Consider the following 8,878-nt stretch of genomic DNA (forward strand, 5'->3'; position numbering starts at 1 on the left):
CTCCTGCTCTGGCTGATGGAAAGCAGGCAAAGCTGTCAACCAAAGCAGGGCAGGTGGCCCAGCCAGGTACACAGCCAGGCTGAACTTTGGCTCCTAGGGTGCCCATGAAGGTGGTAAGGCAGGAAGGCCATGGAGAGTTATTTCAGAAGCATCACTCTGACTGCAGAATGAAAAATAATTTGGCACCCCACCTGGCATGGCTCAGTGGTTGAGTGTTGACCTATGAACCAGGAGGTCACAGTTTGATTCCCGGTCAGGGCATATGCCCAGGTTGCGGGCTTGATTCCCATTGTGGGGCATGCAGGAGGCAAACAATCAATGATTCTCACCATTGATGTTTCTGTCTCTTTCTCCCTTTCCTTTCCACTCTGAAGTCTATTTAAAAAAAAAAAAGAAAAAAAAGATAGTAATTTGGTGTGAGCAAGTCTAAAGGCTGAAGACAGTGAGAAGGTTGCAGCAGAAGGATGAAGAGATGTTGTCAAGCTTAAGAGATATTTAGAGTAATATTCTTAAACTATTCCTTTAAAACTTTAGCTCTATTGTGGGTTAAATGAGCTTTAATAGGTTTATGTGAGAACCTAATTTCAATTTTTGACATCATTTCCATGAAAACATGTTCTAAGTTCCTAACAACTAGTGTATCATTGAACTTGGGCTATAACCTTTCTGTAAATTGAACGCTGCTTGCACGGTCGCTCCGGCAGTACTCAGAGATGGGAGGGCGCGGCTTCCCAGAGGCTCTTGGCACAAGCCGGTCTCTCCTGGACCCTGTCCAAGAGCAGATCATGTCCTCAACGGGCCCAGAGCCTGTGGGGCAGCTCCCCAGCCGGCAGCCTCAGGACAGAGTTCAGGAAGGCTGCACAGGGGCCATTTGTGAAAAAACCTGAGCTGGTTTCCATGACTCTCTTTTACCCAACAAAAAGAACAGAAAAGCTAATGCCTAGAGATGGTTTCAAAAAAAATAGCTTAAAAAGTAAGCCATCAAATCAATCCCTCTGGGAGGGTAAGTCTTCACTAGGCAGTGCTGTCGTCCCATCTTAAGGAGGCACTTGTGGGTCCTGTCTGTGTGACTGAGACCACCAACCCCACAGTGAAGGACTGATATTTCATTTAAACTTCCAGCCATTCATGGAATGATAGTTTTGTCAAACGTAAGAAAGATAAATTACTTTAAAAATGAAATAAAAATAACCAACGAAATACCAGCCAATTTTTTTATTATGAGATTCAACAGACATGGCATTATGTTTTGATATTGTTACAAAAGTTTCTGAATCCTTACTTTGCAAGTCTTCCCTTTCTTCCTCGCAGAGGTGCTGGTCAGTTTGTGGGTGAGACCCATGGGCAGACTGGAGTCAGCGGTGGGTGGATTCCTATCTGCCCATATAACTAACTGGTCCAACAACCTGACGAGTGCTCAGCACAGTACGGGGAAGGAGCCTTCGTTTTTCTTCCTTTTTGACATGGCATCCTAGAATGCATATGTGGTTATGGTCCTTTCATCACCCCCAAACCAAGGCTGCAGCGCTCCTCTTAAGGGCATACCTTGTTATTCCTGCAAAACAAAAAGTTACCAGGACGTTCAAGAAAAACGGAGAAAAGGATTGTTTCTTAAACGGAAGAGTGGTTGTCTGGGTGATGAAGTCCCCCAACCTTTGGCCAGTGGGCGTGAGCCTCCCCTCCCCACTCCACCCCGAGATGAAGTTACAATTTCATTAGTCATGGAGATGTCATCATTGTCTTCACATCACACCAGTTCATTTCAACCTAATTTTTAAAGATTTTGATGAGTCATTGGGCTTGTCTATCCCTGTTAAATTAGGCTTTGCATTGTTTCCTCTGTGTTTGTCCACAGACACCTACCAACCCGTGCCTGCATCTCAGCAGAATCCTGAGGATAGGTTCAGTGATGAAATCATTAACAGATCATGGGTTTCAAGAATCAAGAGTAATCTGTGGAATCATTTTGTTGACCTCTGGGCCTGGCGACACCTTCACTCCCAGCTAAGGAAGTTGAGCTGATGTCACCTCGATAATCACGGGCTACTGACTCACAGTCTCACCCTTCTCTTTCCTGTAGTATCCTTCTTTGTGAAGGTATGTGCATAATCAATTGGCTTTTATTTTCAAAGAAAGGACCTACTAAAAGAAAGGAACCCTAATGAATGTCATTAAAGGAGAAGTGCTGGGTTCCCCCCAACTACTGAATTGGCCCTGCCTGGCCAGGAGAAGCCCTACGCTGTAAACAGTCCGGTGTGGCCATGGCAACAAGCAGTTCCACATTTAACTTTTCAGTGTATGAAGGAGGTAATTACTTTCTTCTTTACGTTTGTATAGTTTATAATAGCAATAATGTGGACCCCACCCCCCAGGTCAGACAGCTCCTGGTGATTAATGAGCAGCTGGACATTTTCATTTATTTTTTTCCCCTCTTAAGGGCCTTTGAGTTCCCTCCAGGTTTTTAAACTCCTCCGGTCACTCACTAACTGCCAGAAAATGTCCTTCTCTGGGTCACCACCGCCCTTCCCACACCCTCTTGGTTTCAAAGCAAAGGCAAGTCTACCAGCATCTCTTGCTGTGTGGCCCTGGGCCAGTCTGTTAGCAGCACTGTTTTACTCCCACTCTGTGTGTGTGTGTTCATGCAAATGGTTTGTGCATCTGAAGAGCTATGCAGAAGGATCCTTGGATATAACAAGTAACATACTGGACAACGGATGTGATTCTACAGACATATTCCGTGCAATACCCCAGACTAAGGCATTGTAACTGAGCACAATTCTCTTTGTTTTACATATAAAAACAGTGATATCGCCGAAACCGGTTTGGCTCAGTGGATAGAGCGTCGGCCTGCAGACTGAAAGGTCCCAGGTTCGATTCCAGTCAAGGGCATGTACCTGGGTTGCGGGCACATCCCCAGTAGGAGATGTGCAGGAGGCAGCTGATCGATGTCTCTCTCTCATCGATGTTTCTAACTCTCTCTCTCCCTTCCTCTCTGTAAAAAATCAATAAAATATATTAAAAAAACAAACAGTGATATCTTCCTGACGCTTCATCCATTCATCCACACGTACATGCAGGAGATCAGCTTTATTTATAACACAAGAAACACTATCAATCACCATTAGGCATGTGTATACTGGATGATGTAGGGTTACAGATGCATTTTCATCCTTAAGTGGAAATGCATTGAGCATTTGCTGTGTATAAACTTCTTTGCTAGACTTGGGCTGTGCACCTGATATGCTTGTAATCTGTTGAAAGAGACAGATGTACATGGTGAGTAATACCACGAAGCACACGGACTAAGCATCAGGAAGGCACAGTCATCTTGAGAGTATCGAGATACGCTAGCGTCATTGTCATCTACAACCACAGCATGGGCAGCGAGAAGACAGTGCTGCTCACCAAACATCTGACTTGCATGGGACACTTCCTCAGGTGATGATTAAGCATTTAAATTGGCAGGGGTGTTTTCCCGCTCACAGGGCAAACCTCGTGCTGGTTCACAGAGACAATCAATCCTTGGCATACGTACGAGGGCGCTGAATACAGGAGAGCATCACAATTCTCTATTGTGTGTGGACATGGGATTTAGTGTAGCTGGTAGTTTAGAAAATACACTTCTGCTGTGGCTTTTGAGATAAAAGGCTTTTTCGATGACCAGAATCTGTGTCTGAACATGTTTGGTGAACTGAGTGGGTTTGTGTAGCAATTGCTTAGTCGTGGAGGACCTCAGATGATAATCTCCTGCCTGTAGTTGGTGCCTAAAGATGTTTAATTCATTCAATATAACCCTTTCTTTGGTTGTAATACTTCTGAGAATCCAATAGAGTTATGTATACCTGAGTAAGAGTCAGACGATTAGGATTGTTGCTTTTAGCTCTCACCTTATTCAGTATGTATTGTGTACTGTGTGTACGCTTTTTAAATGGCAATCTTAAAATCTCTAAATGACAAACATCAGCCTCCATGGCCAGCTGTTTGGGCAGTGAGTATTGATGGCATTCGTTCTGGAAGGCACGACTCATAACCTCTGTGTGAATCTGTGGCCAACAGCGGGGGAAAGGCCTGGTCTGAGCGAGACCGGCCAGGTGGTGAGCGGACTGCTTTGGCCCCTTCACTTATCAAGTGTCGTGACTCAAAGGAAGAAAGAGGAAAACCACCCTAACCCTCAGGTTTACCCCCAAGCTGGTGTTGTTACTTCAGATCCAACTAACACTGAACCCTCACCTCCTGTATGGCAGGTGCTCTGAGGCTGTCACAGCCATCCTGCCAGCTCTCACTGCATTGCTTTACCACTTGTCTCCAGTCATGCTCCTTGCTTGAGGTTCAGTGGGGGGGTGGCAGGGAATCTTGGTGTCTTTTCTCCTCCCTGCAGTGATGATCACCAGGCACCTCTCCATGATGTAGCTGCTCAATGTCTGTCTGTTTGTTGTCCCACCTCCCTAAGCACATGACAACCTTCAAGGGCTGAACTACCTACATATGCATGAAAACCAGTATAACAAGCCCTCGTCTCTCTTGGGCTCCTCCACTTCACAAGCAGTTGTGTTTTGCTTATTCAATGGACATACCTTTTCAGGCACCTGTGACATGCCAGGCATGGTGCCAGGCATGGTGCCAGGCACGCTATTCAATCGTGAGTGATCCAGAGGCATCCTGTTCACAGGAGAGCTCAGGCTGCAGTGGGGTCCTCAGCAAACGACATTAGGGAGCCCTGATAGAACTCCAAGGGGGTGTTCCGCACTAGGTGACTTCTGCGGAGGTGACATCTAAGCAGAATCCTAGTCATGGGAAGAGGATCTTGGGCCAAGGGAACAGCAAATGCAGAAACCCTGACAGGGGCACAGCTCTGCGTACAGAGGGCCTATGTCTAAGCTAGAGGGAGTTGGGCTGACCGGATGCAAGGTGATCTGGGGCAGGGCCCTGAAGACCGTGATCTGGGATTTGATCTCCTTCTGTACGTGAAGGGAAGCCACAGAAGGGTTTCAAACAAGACAGTCTTCTGATCTGAATGATCATCTTAAAGGTTTTCTCCCCTGCTCTGTGGGGAACAGACTGGAAGCAGGCAAGAGGGAGGTAGGAGACTGTCCCAGAGACTGCTGTGTAGGCAGGTGAGATATGACAGCTGTCTAGCCTAGAGTGGTGGGAATAGGTGAAGTGAAGCAGGGAGTTGTTGATATGTTTGGAGCGTGGTTCTGAGGGAAAGGGAGGCATCATGTGCAACCCCCAGGCTTCTGACCATAGCAATGAGCGGATGGCCACGCATTGACTGAGTAGCGAGGTTCAAGATGGCTTGGCACCCGGAGGTAACCAGGCAGGTTGAGATTCCCGGCTCTCAAAGAAATGGGCTGCACTGTGCTTAACAATAGAAGAACATTGCACTTGATTTAATTCGGGGTGGTTTAAAGGACTCCTCGTGACTTTGTAGTGTTCAGGATCATTATTTTGAACATCGGATATCACTCTCCTGTAGAGATAACAGGCGGCAGTTAAAATTCAGTTTGTTACAGTGACTCCAAAACTAGTTTTCACCCCAATATCAACTTAACTGCGAATATAGACTTTGGAAATGCATGTTTAGGAAATCATGATCAGACTGGGGGGTCTTTATAGTTTGAACAAGAATCACACCCCTCCCACCTCCAACTCCTCTTCCTTCTGCACTGGGGGTCGCTGGGGGCTGAAGTTCCAGCAGTCACCTTTCAATCCTCCTTTGACACATTCAAAGGTGTCCTTGTAAATTCCTAGCAGCCCAAGTTCCAGGAACTTAATGAACCTAGTTCCCTCTGGCAGAATGAACCAAATGGAAGGAATGGCTTTTATCTCAGCCCGAACTGTAGGTGAACAATGTCACTGCAACAGATTATTTTAGCTAATACCATCCAGGAATTTCTGGTGAGTTTTTGTATTATTGGTGTGTCATCGGGATCACGCTGGTCTTTTTATTTGGTTTCTGAACATTACTCACCTTTTTTGAATCTCTTATTTTGCATGTTTGCCACCCCAGCTTCTCCACATGGTGTTCCTGCCACGCCAACACTTCTCTGCATGTAATTTTCTGTTGACTGGTAGCTGCCATTGACATACATCACACCCAAAAGCTTATACCTGCAGCTTGACACCCTGTTCCCTCCTCTAGATAAAAGAAGGGCATTTGTGAACTTTACATCTATTCAGAGCATTATTTCAATTTCTGAAGTCTGTTTTTAGGGTTGGAAAGCATGTTTTGTTATTTCAAAGAAAAAGGTAGCAAATAAACAGAAAGAGTCTATATTAGGCAGTTTTATGGCAGAGCAATGGGACAATGAATAGATTTGGAGAAAAGGAAAAGAGGAGGGAGAAGGAAGAAAGGAGGGAAGTCAGAAAAAGCAGAGAAGAGAAGTAGAAATTGATGATGGAGGAAAGCTAAAAGCCCCAGCCCCTAGAGGCTATTCAGTTGCCTGGTGAGGTGACCAAGAACCAAAGAGTATATCTCCTCTCCATCAGCTTCTAGAGAAAGACCCTGGATCTGGCTCAGTGTAGAGTGTAGACCATTAATTAAAGACCACGTCCCTAGCAACAAGAGCATTTACTGTTAAGACAACTGGAAAGAAAACAGAGGGAGTGAAAATGGATAGGGAAGATTCTGATTGCTTGAAAGCTCTGTGCTCTGCCCTGTCACCCAGGTCTCTTCATCTAAGACCCCATTTGGGGCTCAGAGACCAAGGGAGCCCTTTGGTCAGACTGGGTCCTGGCCAGAAATCCAGGAACACTCCCATCACATCAATCCTTTGGCAACACATACCACCAACATTCACTGTATAAGAGTTTCCCTAGTGCATCTCAGGGCCACACCCATCACGAGCATTTGATGATACTTTCCCGTATGCTAGGAGGAGACCATTGACATGGTACCTGTTTAGGGTGGCTTACAATGGAAAATAGGCATATATATATATATATCTGACTTATTTCAAATATACAGTCCCTCAGGCAATGTCCCCCCACAGGGATCAGACCTAAACTGGCAGTTGGACATCCTTCTTGCAATCCAGAACCACTGGTTCCTAACTACTCGCCTGCCCGTCTGCCTGATCGCACCTAACTGCCTCTGCCTGCCAGCCTGATCACCCCCTCACAGCTCCCCTGCCAGCTTGATTGCCCCCTAACAGCTACCCTGCTGGCCTGATCATCCTCTAACTGCTCTCCCTGGCTGCTCTGATCGCCCCCTAACTGCTCTGCCCTGCCAGCCTGATTGCCCCCTGACTGCTCTCCCTGGCTGGCCTGATCGCCCCTAACCACCTCTGCCTTGGCCCCCGCCAATGTGGCTTTGTCCGGAAGGACATCCAGAAGATGTCTGGAAGATGTCCAGTCTAATTAGCATATTACCCTTTTATTAGTATAGAATATAAATATAAGGCACAAGACTTAGGGTATTTTTTCTGGGGAAAATCAACAAAGGAAATTAATAAGATGAGGTGGGAGGGGGCCAACAGGTGGACAGAGGAGGGCCAATGATTGCCTCTGAGTTTTGTATTTTTCTACCCATGATAGAGAAAGAAGAGAGGAAGCCAGAGGCTCCAACTGGGAGAGGATAAAATAGAGGGGTGCTGTGGACAGGTGGTTTTCTATCATAATGATGAGGAGTTGCATTCTGCTAGTCCAGGCCTGTTGTCAGGGTGGTACACAGAGCCAGTCAAGGCTGTCCAGGTCCAGGTCCAGCCTGGCATCTTAGAGCATCAGGGGTGCCTTTCCACACCACACAGAACACATCTGATGATGACATTTCAGCCTCTGTGAATTGGCATGGAATAAGCTCTAGGGTATGATGCTGCTAAGTGAAAAAACGAGGTGCAAAAGAGTATACATAGTATGTTAGCATGTTCTCTAAGAAAGAAGTGGAAATAACACCTACACAAATGCACCCCCCCCCCATATTTTGCAAAAAGGAAATCCAGGCTGGATAAACCTAAAATAAGCAAAAACACTTGCCTATAGGGACCAGTGGAAATTGTACAGAAAGCATAAGAATGAGAGTGAAACTGAGTACCTTTGTGTATATATATTTTATAAACTTTAAACCATGTGAAACAAAATTAGTTGCAAAGAAATCCTGAACTTTATATTGATGTACTGATTCTGAATCTATATTGCATATGTTGGAGGTTAAAGCACATGAGTAAATATTTTGAAATTCTTGGGAGACAGAGGTGTAGCTGCAGGAAAAGGAGAAGCCAGCATAGAACCGGAAAAGGGCAGGAAGAACTCTTCGGTGTGGGTTTGAATTGGATGTATCAGAACAAACCCACAACTTCAGTCCACAGCTCTTCTCACTACAAGAAGCATTGCACACTAGCTTTAAGCACCCTCTCACGCAGATCTGCATTTTTAATTCTTCGATCAAAGGAAGCAAGACTCTTGGAGACAAGCCGAGTTTAGGTCTTGAACTTGGACTACCTTGTGTCAGAAAGCAAGAATTAGCTAAAATTGAATGGGGCTTCAGGGGCCGGCCAAGAGGGTGCAAGCCCACTATTGCCTGTGGCTCCCACTGAATAAACTAAAATCCCTGGACAAATCACAAAAAGCAGCTAACTGCCTTGATGCCATTGAAAGTAAACAAGGGAAGAAAGGTTTGGTGGGAAACGTCAAAACCTGAAGAACAAGCAATAAGTTAGTGGTGAGTTTTCTGGTATTTCTTTTCCTCTTTGTATCTGCCAGCTTGGACCCAAGGGCATGCTCACCTGGGACCTCCTTGCCCACCAGGCATGTGCATAGAGTCTGAAATGAAATTCTACCCCATTTTCTTGGTTTAAGCACAGTGCACATGTATAAGGCAGCACACTCTGTTTTGCTGGAGAAATAGCCATACACATTGGAGCAGGGCTTCTCTTGATTA

The 8,878-nt window shown here is 45.7% G+C and overlaps 1 long non-coding RNA gene across 1 annotated transcript; it reads right to left on the reverse strand.

Moving 5' to 3' along the window:
- Positions 1 to 1,200: 1,200 nt before the first annotated feature.
- On the reverse strand, positions 1,201 to 6,637 carry LOC107184225. Its single transcript, XR_001515049.1, has 2 exons — positions 4,575 to 6,637; positions 1,201 to 1,555 (listed from the first exon to the last, which is right to left on the reverse strand). It is a non-coding gene; the product is annotated as an uncharacterized LOC107184225 (long non-coding RNA).
- Positions 6,638 to 8,878: the final 2,241 nt, after the last annotated feature.

This window comes from Myotis davidii, unplaced genomic scaffold, assembly GCF_000327345.1.
Source record: "Myotis davidii unplaced genomic scaffold, ASM32734v1 scaffold242, whole genome shotgun sequence".
Lineage (NCBI taxonomy): Eukaryota > Metazoa > Chordata > Mammalia > Chiroptera > Vespertilionidae > Myotis > Myotis davidii.